The sequence below is a fragment of the Balaenoptera physalus genome (assembly GCF_965194825.1).
Source record: "Balaenoptera physalus genome assembly, chromosome: 10".
NCBI lineage: Eukaryota > Metazoa > Chordata > Mammalia > Artiodactyla > Balaenopteridae > Balaenoptera > Balaenoptera physalus.
Genome location: NC_138889.1, coordinates 87,538,325 through 87,551,723, shown reverse-complemented (window position 1 = coordinate 87,551,723; position 13,399 = coordinate 87,538,325). Strand labels below are relative to the sequence as shown.

The following is a 13,399-nucleotide window of genomic DNA, read 5'->3' as shown; positions in this document are numbered from 1 at the left end:
CTTCTGTTCCTTACTAGCAAGTCCACGGGGAATTTTGGACTACTAATGCATTGCAGCTAAAGACATTTCACTGTGTTTAGCTTAAAATAAAATGCCCTGAATAATCTGTGTTTAGTAGTATTGATATTATTGTTGTTGTTAGGTTTAAGCCAAGAGCAAAAGCAAGATTTTACCTCAAAACCAAAAGACAAGTATGAAAAAATTCAAATATAGACAGAAATGGAGAGAATAGTATAATCAGTTCTTATGTACCTATCATCCACTTTCAACAGTTAGTAATTTGTGGCCAATCTTGTTTCATCCATTGGTCCTTACTCCATTCCAGATTAATTTGAAGCAAATTCCAAACATCCAAACACCATATCATTGTAGCTCTAAATGATAAAAACTCCTTTCTTAAACTTACCACACCTAAAAAATTAACCATACTTCTTTAACATCATCAAATATCTAGTCAGAGTTCAAGTCTCCCTGATTGTCTTATTGTTAGATTTTTGTAGTTTGCTTGAATAAGGATACAGCTAGATTCTATACCTTGTGATTGATTGTAATGTCCACGGAGTCTCTGTTAATTTATAGGTTCCGCCTTCATCTCTTTTTTTTCTTGTAATTTTGGTTCTGAAGAGTACCTCACAGGTGGATTTTAAAAATTGAACCTAAACAAGTATTTTTTTTTTAGCATGCTCCTTTCTCCTTCGTATTTCCTGTGAATTGGTTATTAGCTCTAGAGTTTTGATTAGATTCATTCTAGCAAGACGTTTTATAAGTAGTGGTTCAGAGGTGTGTACTTCTATCAACAGGCATCTATACCTGGTTATTTTAGTTTTTATGACATTAGCAGCCACGGATCATCATTGCCTAGATCCATTAATTCATTAGGAGTTGCACAATTCACTGATTCATTAGGGGTTACCTTGATTTTTCTAATTCTAGAATTCCCTAAATGTTTATCAGCTGAAATAATTCTATAAAGAGAAAATTGCTCTCATCAACTACTTGATTTCCCTAGGATATAGTTCATATGAAAAAAGCAGGACAAATGCATGATTCTTTCTCTTTATTTACCAGATTTTAAAATAATAAACTGATTCCCCAGCATCCTCCAAAGGTGTCGAGGAATCAGTTCAAACTCATGGACTTATATATACTTGATATATTTCAATCCATTATGATTATTGGCCAGTGGGATCTTTTGCAAGCTGTCTCTTGACCTTCTAACTTTCACAGAAAGATGTTTCAGGCTCATATTGTAGATTTCCTACCCTGGAATCAGCTATTTATCCAGTCATTTAGAGGGAAAGGGCACTAAGAAACCACAATCTGAAGACTAGGGGGACTAAGACTTGTTTGAATTAAAAAAAATTCTAGATCCAAATATCAAAACCTGTCAATATTTAAAGCACCATTCATTTAGAGGGGCTCACAAGATTCCTGAAGATTTTTTTCCCATAGAGAGTTACTACGTAGATAAAGCACTGTGTTCTTGGAACATCCAAGTTTAAAATCTAGAAGGAAATAATAATACGATATAATTACTTCACACTTGGCGCCTATGGTAGGCTGAATGTGTGTTACCCCCATCCCGCCTCCAAAGATGTTACCTGATATGACAAAAGAAACTTCATAGATTCTGTGATTAAATTAAAGATGTTGAAATGGGGAAATTACCCTGAATTATCCAAGTGGGTCCTAAATGTAATCCCAAGTGTCCTTGTAAGAGGGAAGCAGAGTGAGATTTGACTACAGAAGAGGAGACGGTGATATGACAATAGAAGCAGAGATGGAAGTGATGTGACCACAAGCCAGGTAATGCCAGCAGCCACCAGAAGCTGGAAGAGGCAGATAATAGATTCTCCTATGGAGCCTCCAGAAAGAACTGGCCCTGCCGACACTGATTTTAGCTCCAGAAAACTTATTTTGGACTTTCGTCTTCCAGAATTGTAAGAGAATAAATGTCTGTGTTTTAAGCCATTAAATTTGTGGTAATTTATTAAAGCAACAGCAGAAAACTAATATAAAGACTTACTCTAAAATGAGAGATAGAAAGGAGGGCAATATATTTTGGAGTTTTTCTGCTTTTCTGCTCTCGTCTGCACCTTGGGCCTCGGGGTCCAGTGCAGAGACGGCTCCCCCTCCCAGCTCCCTTCCAGGGACAGGGCGATGCTGTCCTGCAAGAACCCCAGGGTCACCTGTCTGGTCTGCACCCAGTAGGTGTCTCCGTGGACCTCTCGGAGGTCCGATTCACCCCATTTGTCCCCGGGCCTGCTCTGCCAGGCTGGAGGAGTCGCATTGTCTTCCGGGCCTCGTACCCTGCTTTGCTCTCCCTCACGTCTCTGACCTGCTGCTCTGACCAAGCACTGAATGCTTTGGTGCTCCCCTCCCCCTGTTCTCAGGAACGAGCTGATAAACTCATTCACTCTCAGGTGTAAGTGTCTAATAATACCTTAAAAATGAGAAGAAGAAAAAAAAAAAAAACAGAAAAGTTGTGCCTTAGGGGTCGTCTGGGATCTGTTGAGGGGCTCGTATTTAGATAAAAGAAAGTAAAAGGACTAGTTAACAGCGTAGTTATTAAACTTCACTTTCCACATCTGTTTTAGCATCTTGAACTTAGGCTCAAGCAGCAATGGAGGTGATCTGCAGGAGGCCTGATTGCAGGTAGCCATACCAGGGTTTAAGGAGTGTGTGAAACTCACAGGAGCAGTTAGGTGCTGATGTGATGGGTTAGATGGGATTGGCAGCAGGATGGGAGGTGGGACAGCAAAGGCGCTCAGACCCACGGTTCTTGGTAATAACAATGACTGTTAGCAAGTAATAAAAGAGCTTTTCATCAACCATCAGCCGTGGAATAATTCGAAACATATTTTTGTGAGGAAAGAAGAGGTAATGGGATTGTGCCGTAGTAGGAACTAGGGAGCTGAAAACGATCGCTTCTTTAATAGGAATTCAGAGGCTGGTGCTGCGACCTTACGGTCTGTGTGGTTTACACGAGAAAGTGGGAATCAGCCCCCTGACCGAATGCTTCGTAAACTCTTCCCTCTGACTTATGGTTTCTAAGACAGACACAGTACATACTGGTTGCATTTTGCTTCATGCTTCAAAAGTTTAAATAAATAATCCTTCACTTCAATTCAGCAGCTATCAGGGAAAATGATATTGTTTTTACTCATCCTGCGAGGGGAGGCACTTCTGAAGTGCCCACGCTTTCAAGCAGAAAGAGAGCACTTCTGTCAATGAAGCGTGTAGTGAGTTCCCAAGTCACCAGCCGAACTTTTTATCACAAAGGAAAGATGAATGCCCCCATCTAAATCTCAGAGGCCTGCTATTTTTCCTATATATGGTCAGCGGTTTCCATAGAATCAAGTATGAGAAAGGCTTTTGATAATGATGTTTTCTTCTCTTGGCTAACTGAAAGTTTTTGATATTTAGGTGAAAAAGTCAGAGTACTTTGTTGGATGGGTTGTGAAATTCATGAGGGAGCAGCAAATTCACACTGGTGTCAAGTAGCCTCACGGGGCCATGGCAAGGTTACTGTACTTAGGAAGAAGGGAAATGAATGTTCCTTTAAAATTCTGCAAAGAAGTCCCTTTCATAAAAGTGTATCAATCCCCATTAAAAAACACAATTTGATAATTTTGACTTCCTTTGGCAAAATAACCGTGAGAGTTTGCTATGAATTGGACATCAAAGAACCAATATATTTAATGAGTAGTTTTCAACACTAAAGGCTCACTAGCTAGTATGTTTCACTATTACTATGCCCATGTTAAGAAAAAAAGAATCTCGATTCTAATGGACATGCCTCTCAAGCTTTAACATAGAGAATGTGCCCAAGACCTGTCTTATGAATAGGTAGACTAGTGATGTAAAGGCTTGTGGTCTAGAATATGCCTCATGGTGCCTAGAATGTTGTCATCAAAAATCCACTGCTTTCAGTGAAAAAGCCTTTTCTAGACTATCTTCTCTGCAAATGCAAAGGATGCTATGTTAAGTCACACATTGTCAGATTACTTTCCTCTGGGAAAACAGGGAGGCTGTTAGGAAACCTTGGGAAATAGGGGTAAAGTGAAGTTGAAAGGTGGGGAAAGGGTGTTGAAAGGGGAGATGTCGGCTGAAAGGACAAGCTGCCTCCTCTTCACAATCTTTCATAGGATGCCCTGAATCTTCCCATTATTTCAGGGGATGCAAACTCAAATGTCTATGGGGCATCTTAGCTCAGATATCTATGGGGCATCTTAAGTTACAAGATAAGTTAGGTAAGTAGTGAAGACCATGGGAAACTGGATAGCAGGTCTTGTCTAAAGAGGTCAACATCTTCTTAGCTGCAGTCCATTGTTGCCATGCATGTAGTCAGGTGCAAGTATGGGCTCAGTCTTGCTAGACCTTCTGATTTTTCCAAAAATCTGGAAATCCAAATTTCTATTTGCAATCCCCTGATTTTGAAATATAATCAACTACTTGCTCTGTTCTTAAAACACAGCGCAGACTCAGTAAATTGTGTCTGTAAGCTGAATTGAGCCTTGGGTCACCATTTCACATCTTCCACATTAGCTTAAGAACAAATTTTGCATTTTCAAGAATATGTTGGTTATTTATAAGAAAAGGCTGGGGTTCCCTTATATCTTCTATAGATGATGTCCCAGGTAAGAATGAAGAAGGAAAATAATCACTTAAAAAGGAAATCTTAAATGATACTTTTAAAAAAAACTTCTTTTGGCCTTTAATCTCACAGACTACTTATTTCCAAAGCTGCACCTTCAGACAGGTTGTTTCATACAATTGTAATAGAGTTGACTATTTTGCCACATTCTTCAGGGGGATCCCCCAGCCTCCTAAATGAGTTTTTAAAAATCATCATACATTACGGTTCACCTTTTGTGCTGTGAAATTCTACGGGTTTTGGCAAATGTATAGCATCAATTATCCACCATTACTATATCATACAGAATAGTTTCACTACCCTAAAAAAATTGCCCTGTGCTTCACTGTTCAAATGATTTTTGGTCTAGTCACCATGAGTCAGACATAAGAAACAGTATGGAGCTCAAGCTAAAACTATACTATTTTAAATACTAAAATTTTCTTTTTAGTTGCTATAAGGTATTGGTAGGGTTTAGTTGACTAACTTGCTATTTAAGCAGAAAGTGATTTAATGTAGGATTCTAGGTTGGATCTCCAGAATTACTCCAAAAACACCACCAAAGAACTGACCTGCCAAGAGAGCTGCTACCTTTGCCACATTTGGGAAGGTGGGAATCAGGAGGACTCTTTTGGCTTCAGTAAGACAGGTTTGGAGCTGCCTTCTAGAGATCAGGAAGTCCTGCAACTGCCCTTGCTCTTTACAAATTTAAAAGCTGTCCTTGCTAACTTGCTGCAGAAAATCCCAAGATCTTAATAACTGTGATTGCCAACAGCTTCAGCCAAGGTAGTAGAAAACTAGCCCCCTCCTCACTTCTGCCTTCCAACTCTCACGCAGTGCATCCAATGGACAGAACCAAGTTCGCATCCAGAAACCTAGTGTAGTAGGCTGAATGGTGGCTCCCCCAAAGATATGTCTACCCAGAACCTGAGGATATTACATTAGTTGGAAAAAAGGTCATTGCAGAAATAATTATATCTTGGGATAAGATCATCCTGCACTATCTGGGTGGGCACTAAATCCAATGACAAATATCCTTGTAAGAGACAGGAGAAGACACAGAAAGAAGAGAAAGCCATGTGAAGATAAAGGCAGAGACGAAAGTGGAGTGATGCAGCCACAAACCAAGGAATGCCTGGAGCCATCAAAAGCTGGAAGAGGGATTCTGTCCCAGAGCCTCCAGAGAGAGCACAGCCCTGCCAAAACCTCGATTTTGGAATTCTGGCTTCCAGAAAATATACTTCTGTTGTTTTAAGCCATCCAATTTGTAGTAATATGTTAACGGCAACCCTAGGAAATAATATACCTAGCTTCAAGTGACTCTAGGAAGTGTCCTTCACTTCAGTTTTCCAGCCTCTGCCATATAGGAACACTACTAGAAGAAGGCTGGATGGATGCTGAGTGCTAACCTACCATGTTTACCACTAGGAAACAGAAACTACATGGATCGTGCTTCTTCTGAGCATGTCTGCTCGGTGATAGGTAAATTCAAACCATCTTGATTGCATTTGTAAATCCATGGATCCAGCCCTCATGTATATGCCCTTAATGCAGTCACACCAACCAAACACACATAACGTACACTGCCAATAGCATTGTCCTTCCTTTTCCTTTAAAAATGTTGCCTGTGTAAAGAATCTTGGGCCAAGTATAAATTGGATGAATTTATCTTGATTTATGAATTATCAGGAGGTATCTTACTCTTGTAAAAAAAAAAACATCTTGGGTATTATTTATTTCCATTGCTGTATGCACAGTGGCCTTTGATGGCACATGACAAACAATATGCCTTGCCAACTACGAATTGGCACTTACCATCTACCTCTACAAGGGTTAAATCATGAGCTGCTGTAGCTGCTGACGTTCAACACCCCCTGAAAGGAGTTCAGGGTGGAGACTGAGAATGAGGCACTCTGTGCTCTGGGAAAAACTGGCAGAACAAGTCTTCAGATAGTTAGAGATTTTCAGGAGAAGATTTTATGAGCCCAATTCTTCCATCTCCTCATATTTAGAAAAGCGCTAAAATCCTTCATGGTGAAGTCTGCTCCTCGTGACTAGCAGTAACCTTCTGCAAAAAATATGTGCTTGATTTCATGTACTCCCCCTTCACCAAAATCACATATATATTAACCTTTCCCTGTAACCTCTTTGGAGCAGTTTCTCAGAGCTATCCGAAATGCTGTCTCCCAGGCTATAGTCCTCATTTTGCCCCAGATAAAACTTAACTCACAACTCTCACGTTGTACATTTTTTTTCAGTCGACAGCCTCCTGGAGTTAAGTGTGAGGCATAAAATACCATACCATGGTATATTTTACATATACATTCTATTTATGACATGCAAGAATATGTCATGTTTCTGGCATCGTATGAGGTTGGTTAAATGGGGTTAACAGTCTTACAGAATAAAAGAATTATTTCTCAGGTTGTCCCAGGAAAATTGAATCTAAGTAAGCCATTACATAACAAATTATTATCTTATATGACAATTACTAGTGTTGAAGGTAAGATTCCTCCTATGTGAATTCTACCACCTCTTTGCTGGGAGATTGGACTGGTTGGTCCCTGTTAGATTCTGTGCAGGTGGAATTTCTCATTTGAAACTGGGGGGGAGATCAGAACTAGGAGAGAGAGCAGAGTTTAGAATCTTGTGAAAATCCAAAGTTCGAAAAGCTAGAAGGGAAACGTGAGGGGTCTTCAAACAGAAGGGGGAGCATCATATACTGAAATAAGGTGTGGAGGCTTCTGCTGTTTGTGCCTTCCTTGCAGGAAGAGCTAGGGCATGTGGCGAGTTAGGCAACTTAAACGGCCAGAGTAGAAGGGACCCCTGGGAAAATGAACACTCCAGGGTAATAATAAGCATTCAATAAACATAGTCAGAAACTCACTGAAGTGATCCACATTTTCTCAGCCATATGGATAGTATACATATAATAATAATCGATTTAGCATTAAAGATGCACAGTTCAGCCTCAAACTATAAGTTAATGAAATTCGGAACCCTTATATGTTTAACAATAGCACAGAGTAGATAGCAGCTTTATGATGTGATGTGTTGGAATGATGGTTGGATGAATGGATGGGAAACTTCTATCTCCCAAAACATTCTTCCCATTTACCATTCTACCATTACAAATTCCTTCCTAGGGCCAGGGTATCACCACAAACAACCTCTTTTCATATGTAAATAAACCACGCTGAGTAATATATTAGTTTCACTAACAAAGGCCATTTCTATAGAGCTGTGCCATTTTCAAAGCATCATCTTGTAAATATTCCGTATCACTTTTCTAACATTTATGGGGAGAGATCAGGGAGGAAATAGGAGCTTTGATGGAGAGCTATGGGAGGACTAATTTGGGAGCAGAGGCCATGGTCAGAGGTGACGGCTAGAGTGGAGAGACGCATCAGAGGGCCCCAGGCATCGCGGGGGCACTCGGGGCCAGCAGGGGCCTGGGAAGGCCAGGAGAGGGAGCGCTGCCAAGGATAGCTGTGCTCCAGGTGACTTCACTACGTCAGCATCTTTACCCCCAGCTCAGAACGAGGAGCTTGCTGACATTCTCTTTGCTGCTCGGCTATATGATTTTGATCTACTCTCTCAGTGAGCTTAGCAGCCCCATGGCCCAGCTATTTCCAGAGGCAAAACCACCATATATTGATCTCTAGTGGCAAAAATCTGAGACCCTTTATTTGGTCTCAATAAGAATATGGTGGGGAGCTATTGAATGATAGCTACAACCCTGGGATTTAGTGACTTAATTCAAGAACTTTCCTTTACCAGTATATGCTTGGATATTCCGTGTGTATTATCTCAGTACTTTAGCACCACTGTCATACTCTCTAAATTCTAGTTATTGGCAGGCATTTTGGGGGCCTTTTTTTCAGTGGTCAAATAAAAAGCTCTATTTTTTAACATAATGTGGGCCTTAATAATGGATAAAACCATTAAAGTGGAGAAAAGACAAAAAAAGAAGAAAACTGTAATAACCATGAGCAGCAATTTTTGGTTTGGTGGGGGTTTTTTTTGGTGCTGGGGCTTCAAATGAATGTCAAAGTAAACATTACTCTGGATAGTTGATCAAATGGAGTGTGTGAGTTTACATATTGATTTGGTAGCGATGATAGTCTTGTTAGGGCCGGGGCTGAAGGGGTTGGGTCACATTCTTTCCATGACATTTTAATGAGCGGTTTAGGGAGTGTGGCTGGTGTGGTGATAGTAAGCGGGGACAAGTGGCAAAGATTAACTCACTGTTCATTTGCCCAAGTGCAGAATTTAATAACTCACTGTGGCTGGTACTGTCAACACAATGGTAGAAAATATAAATTAGATCGTGCTCTATGATATCTTGTATGTAATAACTTCACCTGTTAAAGTATTTTTAAAGGTTTTTGATTGTTAATAATAATCCTTTCCCAATTTTTTCTGTAAGGATCATGTATTATTAACAGTATATTTACATTTTTGTTGAGCTATAATGCACACACCATAAAATTCATCCTTCTAAAACGTGCAGTTCAGTGGGGATTTTTTCCAAAGGGCTGTGCAATCATTATCCATATATAATTCCAGAACACTTTCGTCAACCCCAAAAGAAACCCCATCCCCATTAGCAGTCACTCCCCAAGTGTTTTTATATTTAATTGACCTACAAATAAAAGGGTAGAAGAGGTTGTTCAAGGATACATCACCCATGAGAATCAGGTACTTAAGATGGACCCTTCAGACGTGTGACGATGCCCTTTCTCTGATGAGCCAGCTTGTGGCCTGCTCTCGATTTTTTTGATTCTTGCCAAATTTTTTTTAACAGCATGCAAATCTCAGCTGCTCCCGGAGCAGAGAAGAACAATTTGGACAGTGAACAGTTAAAAGTGTCGGATAATGAGTGGTGTACAAAGTTTTATATATCATTTTACATCATTCCCTTTCAAAAACATCTTCCTTGGATTTTGATTTATTTTACTCGTTAATAATAATACAACTTTAATAAGCTACTTACAAAGCTGTGGACAGGGGCTTGGAAACTGTAAGTAAAGGATCTAAAACAACATCTGGCCCAAAGCCACTAAACAAACAATGACTACTGTTACTAACAATGATGATTTGTGCCATGTAATATTTAATTCATAGATATCAAAGGACTTTGTAAACCACTCATTTTCTATTTTTCAGGGGAATTGAGTAAAATCCTAACATGAAAAAAACCTCACAATATGCTAACAGTATATCGTTATTAGTGAGAGCTACAATCTATTGTCATGTACTTGACAGTGGATACAACATTTGCATGCCTTACAAAGCAGGTGGCACTAGAATACAATACCAGTAGTGAGTAATCTAAAAATAAGTAACTGAATATTGCCAAATTATGTAATAAAATTTTAGACAATTGATTCTGTACTTCTGAATATACTGTGAATAAGGAGATACAGCTTTTACTTCAAATACATCCTTCCATACACACACGGAGAAAAACAGATAACATTTGTTTGAGTTTGCATTCCCTATGGTAGCCAGTAGTTAAATACTGATCTCTACCATTTCTAGAAGTATTTCATGGATTTGAGGGTGTAGCAGTTTTTAAAGATGGTCCCAAATTCTTTGACACTTCTCCCTTCAAGACACGTGGTCTATGTCCCTTCCTTTGAGTATGGGTAGGCTTATGACTACTCTGACCAAAAGAGTACAGAGAAGTGATGTTGTGTGACCTCCAAAACTGGGTCACAAAAGGCCATGCAGATTCTGCCTTGTTCACCGAGACACTGGCTCTTGTAAGAAGTCTGACCCCTCAAGCTGCCATGCTGGAGAAACCTCATGAAGTCATTCTGGTTGACAGTCCCAGCTGAGCCTCGCCTTGCAGCCATCCCCGTCAAATCACCAGACATATAAGCAAAGCCATCTTGGATCCTACAGATGACCCTATCCACCAGCTGAATACCCCCAAGAGAATTCTGTTGACACCACATGGAACAGCCAAGCCCTTCTCGAAATCCTGACCCACAAAATTATGAGGCACAATAAGAAGAGCTGTTGTTCTAAGCCACTAGGTTTCAGGATAGCTTGTTACACAGCAATAATGTCTGCGTCATCAGCTACACTGTTGATCCCTTGGATTGATTCTACTGGCTAAACTGATATTCCCTCCCTCCCTCACAGCTCTAAATGTTCTCCAAAGAGCAGCCTTCCCAGAAAGAGACAACTCTTTCAGTTCTAGCTTGCTCTTCCCTCCCTTGCCCTGCCCCATTCTCCATCGTTTTGTTTCTGTTTACTTTGCTCTTGTTGAAGGCCTTTGAATTTATGTCTGACCTGGGTTGTTTTGGTCTCTGACTAGTTCAAACAATATGCTGTAAGGCTTATAGTATGAAAATGCATTTGGAAATTTTACAAAAAGTTAATTTCTTGAAGGATTTAAAAATTCTTTCCAATTATATTTTTCCAATATAGCATAAATGTTCTTGAAAACTTTTCTTTCATTAAATTGGATATTCATCTACAAAGTGAAGTGGAAAACTGAGATCATCACTCTTGATCTCTACTCTTGAAAAATACAGAAAACAGAAAGAGAAAACTGGGATATCAGTTTTCCATGTTTCTAAATTACTATATCTCTTACTCATAAGAGAAAAGAAGGAAAAATCCATGAAACCCAGCCCACGACAATAGATTCTTAGCTAGACAATTCTTTTTTAAGCTTGGAGAGAATTTCAGTTTATATCTTGGCTGAAGGTTTAAGAATTATCCATCTCTAGCCTTATATACAGTCTGAATGATGTAGGAATGAGTTGGTATTGGAGAAAGAATTCTCCTGGATTAGTGGCTAAAGCTTCAGGATATCTTGGGAACATACATGATGAATCCACATTTCCTCCCATCCTTCCTTGAGAACACAACTAGGCTTTGAGTAAATTTGTGTACATCTTATCAGAGGCGTAGCTGAGTATCTTTTTTCTTTTCTTTTAACAGTACAGCTGTGAGTTTCTGGATGATGGCTGATGAATGAAAGCAAAATTTATGTAAGTACAGGAGCTACCCAACTGAATGTGTGTGGGAGAGGGATCAAGGTTATTGGAAGAAAAAAGAGAAGGACAGAAAGAGCTAGTGTGAAAATGAATAAAATAATTTTCTCTTGACCCGAGACAAAGATTATGTTCAACATCATGGTTGCTTCTAATCAGCTAATGTTTGGTTTATTTTTATTCTCCTGGTTGCATTTCTTGAAGAAGGGCAATATATGTGGCTGTCAAAATTTTTAAAAATTTTCTGATAAGGATTTTGTGTCATTTCATAGAGTCTTCAGTGACCCCACAGGAACCTCACTGAAACTCCTAGGATATGGCATTTAAACTTGGAAGAGACCTTTGATATCATCTAGTCCTTGCTACTCAGTGTGGTCCAAGGGTCAGTAGCATTGGTATCACCTGGGGGCTTGATAGAGGTGCAGAATTTCTAGCGTCACAGGAGAACCACAAAGTCAAAGTTACACTTTAAACAGGACACCCAAGTGATTTACATGTATCTACATTAAAGCATGAGAGGCTTGGATGTAGTCCATCTCCTACCCTAGGTAGGAACCAAATAGAACGAATGTCAGTATATCTTGAGATGGTGAAATTATCATTATGATGACAGGTAAAGAGAGTTTAAAGTTCCATTGTCAAGTAGGAAAACAACATTATAAACCAAAACCAATCAGCCAGACAAAACCCACAACAAAATGGTGGGAAACCAAAGAAGATGAATGTAGATACTTTAATGGGAAGAATTCAGAATAGCGTCAAGATAACATCAAAACCAACAAACAGCTGGAGGTGGGGGTCAAGATATAGGACAGATTGGGAACCACTGGTCCAAGGGAGCAGAGTGACCTGGGCATGATTCTGCACATTTAGTAAACAGGAGACAATTCTCTGATGATTTTCAAACAATCCTGGCTCTCTGGATTTGTTTGTGGAAATTCCTAACCAGGAAGTAGTCTACACGAGAAGTCTTTAATAGTACTGAAGTATTTGTTTGTTTGTTTGTTTGTTTGTTTTAGCACAATTTTGTTTGAAGCAAGTAAACCTTGTTTTGGGACTGTTGTAGCAGGTGTTTTTCTTAATCTTTCTCTTTTTTTTTTAAAAGGAGAACTGCTGAGTTCAGAGGAAATGAGCACTCTTTTATTTAAATTTCCTGAGATTAGAGGAAGAACATATTGCCAAACAATGCCTCTTCACTTCAAAACCTCTCCCCATAAATTATTTGAAGATATCTTATTAAAAGTCTGTAAAATTTCCTATTAAGAATGGTTGATTGCAGTCCAGATCATCATAGCTTTGGTGCTTTCCCTGAAATACCACAGCTGTCGGGAAGAAATATATTTTGAGACAAAAGGTTTTGTTTCCCCAGCAATAAATTATTTTAGTGATATCTCAAGATAGATAAAACTTTCACTTATGTTTGAGTGAAGGAAGATCCTACTGATAACTTGTTAAAAAATCTATAAAAAGAATATGAGAATGTAGATGTAGATAGCAAATTAAAATCAGACTTCCTTTAAGTTTAGCAAAGCAATTATTTGTAAAGCCAGTGAAGATTATTATTATGGATAATGAAATGATTTACTGGAATACGTGGAATGACATTCAATATGGCCACATCTCTGCACAACCTCAAGTTGGTATTTTCAACTTTAACCTTGGAGCCATTAAGGAAAAAAAAAACTTACCTCTAGTAATATTTTATGTAAATTGCTAAACAAAAACCCTGCCTATGGTGATGTGGATCCTG

The 13,399-nt window shown here is 39.2% G+C and overlaps 1 long non-coding RNA gene across 1 annotated transcript in view; it reads left to right on the top strand.

Annotated features, from left to right (window-relative positions):
• LOC309636913 overlaps positions 1 to 12,905 on the top strand; it is a 30,835-nt gene extending 17,930 nt beyond the window's left edge. The window contains exon 2 of the long non-coding RNA XR_014250311.1: positions 11,597 to 12,905. This is a non-coding gene — a long non-coding RNA (uncharacterized lncRNA). The remainder of the gene's footprint in view (positions 1 to 11,596) is intronic.
• Positions 12,906 to 13,399: the final 494 nt, after the last annotated feature.